Here is a 2500-nt window from a genome sequence, read left to right as displayed (position 1 = left end):
AAAATCTAATCTAAAACATCTTAAATAAAGCTTATTTGTAATCTTCTTTGTAGGCAGAAAATAGTAAGTTACAGGACTCTCGAACTGATGTAGTCCAAAAATAAAGAATTAAAATAACAAAGTCTAATCTATATAAGTGCTCTTGAATAGGCTTCGTGTAAAAAAATAGCAATAAAAAAATACCAAGTCTTCGTCTTGGAAAATAACAAAATCTAAAAGAAAAGTCTTCTTTGTGGAAAATAGTAAAATAAAAAACCAAGACTTCACCTTGGAAAATAACAAAATCTAATCTAAAACATCTTAAATAAAGCTGGTTTGTAGTCTTCTCTCGAACTGATGTAGTGCAAAAATAAAGAATTAAAATAACAAAGTCTAATCTATATAAGTGCTCTTGAATAAGCTTCGTGTAAAAAATAGCAATATAATAAAAATACCAAGTCTTCGTCTTGGAAAATAACAAAATCTAAAAGAAAGGTCTTCTTTATGGAAAATAGTAAAATAAGAATACCAAGACTTCACCTTGGAAAATAACAAAACCATCTTGAAAAAAGCTTATTTTTAATCTTCTTTGTAGGCAGAAAATAGTAAGGCGAAAATAAAGTCCCCTCTAAGCTCTAAAGTAACAAATACGACGTGTTAAAAAAAAAAACTAACAATAAAAAAAAGAACCAAGACTTCGTCTTGGAAAATAACAATCTAAATTGTGGAAAATAGTAAAATGAAATAAAAACCGACTTCACCTTCGAAAATAACAAAATCAATCTAAAACAAATGACATCTTAAAACAAAACTATTATTTGTTTCGGAGGTTGTCTATGACTGTTCATAGACCGCATAATTTCCACAGAACATTCTCAGAATATCAAGAGAGAAAAGCAGCGTTCTGCGGGAAATCATCTTGGCCAGTGATGTCGTTCTGGGTTTGGTCAGGCCCAGGGAGGTAAGTACCTCGTTATTCTCAAGGGGCCACTTTCCTCTTGCCCCAACCGGGAATCCAAAGAATGTGACCTTGCTAGCCTTCGTCAGCACTTTGACTTGATCACCAAGAGGGGTATAGTACGAAACTTTGTGCGAGGCAGCATCTGACAAGGTATTCTTTGAAAGCTCAAAACGGACGGTGACATCGATCACAACCGCCTCCTCATCTTTTGCAAACACGAGGTCAGGCTTTCTCATCTCTCCCGTCTCGGATATGAACCGTGGCTCTTTGTATACAGACCAGCCCAATCTAGCCGCTTCGTCTGCCAGAATGTTACTGATCTTGTTGTGTCGCGCAATTCTTGCTTTCTGTACTGCAGGACATTGACCGAGAATGTGCGAAAGGGACTCGAGTCTGGCAGAGCATTTCCTGCAGGAACGTAAGGCCCCATCTCTGCCTCTGTTCAAGCTTTCTCTTGTTGGGTAAATATTTGCCCTTAGTTGTAGTGCTGCGATAAAGAAGCATTGTTTAAAGCCGCACCATGGCCTCAACCAAGCATTACTGATTCTATCATGCGCAAAGTTTACAATGCCCCTTCCTTGAACCGGCTTTTCGCACCATCTCTGAAATTCATGCTCCCTCCAATCGCAGGGTCTCGGATATACAGGTTCTTTTGACACCGAGTCCCTGAGAACGAATGTTGGGATTGCATCACTGTCACCCCCTGCTCGTACCCACAAATTACGGTATTCTTCCTCCATACCATGCGAGGACACAATATTACGGGTGATAGCATCGGACGAGTTTGCTATACGTTGCAGCCTTCTAACTTGAACCGAAGGGATTGTTTTTTCCAGTTTCAAGATGGCAAGGCCTCCGTCTCGGGCTCTGGCATATAACAGTCCATCACAAGTTGAAGCGGGAAGGTGGAGCCATCCTTTTACCGCCTTTCTAATCTCTTGGTCCAACCCACGGAGAGTTGATTGCTTGCAGTCCGAGTGGTCTGCAGGATATAACAATCTGGGTAGGGCATAGGCATTGAGTAGTTCAACCTTCTGAGTTGGCTTCAGAGGCGCCTCATCGATTTTCGAGATCCATGTCTTTAGCTGACAATGTAGATCAGGCTGTATAGTGCCAGTCCAAGGGCCAATTTTCAGACCAAGGTATTTCGTTGATTCATCAGGTTGGATCATATGGACATCTTTATTTTTGATAGTCCATGGGTCGCAGTTGTTCACCGTATATGAATCTTTGGTTGGGCTTATCATGAAGCCCTGGCACTTTCTGGCCTGAACCTCCAATCCCGATAGCCCACAAAATGATTCCAAGATCGCTAGATTGGCGGCCATACCAACCCAAGATTCGCTCACCAACACCAAATCATCAGCAAACGCAAGAGCTGTCACGTGGTCGGTATCAATGGAGTACCCAACTCCGTGTGACTCTAGGGTGCATATCAAAGGGTCCATGGCAAGATTGAAGAGCAGGGGTGACATGGGGTCACCCTGTTTGACACCAACACGTATGCTAATTTCTCAAGTCGACTCGCCATTGCTTTTGAACGAGGTCGTACACCGATCG

General features: G+C 41.4%; 1 pseudogene; it reads right to left on the bottom strand.

Annotated features, from left to right (window-relative positions):
* Positions 1–2500, bottom strand: part of LOC142920726 (28S ribosomal RNA) — a 10005-nt pseudogene that overhangs the window by 2458 nt on the left and 5047 nt on the right.

The sequence above is a fragment of the Petromyzon marinus genome, unplaced genomic scaffold (assembly GCF_048934315.1).
Source record: "Petromyzon marinus isolate PM22_M1 ecotype Great Lakes invasive population unplaced genomic scaffold, UKy_Petmar_22M1.pri1.0 PM_G_Scaffold_73, whole genome shotgun sequence".
In the NCBI taxonomy this organism is placed as follows: Eukaryota; Metazoa; Chordata; class Hyperoartia; order Petromyzontiformes; family Petromyzontidae; genus Petromyzon; species Petromyzon marinus.
Note: the sequence above shows the minus strand (reverse complement) of the source record. Positions and strands in the feature narration are given on the sequence as shown.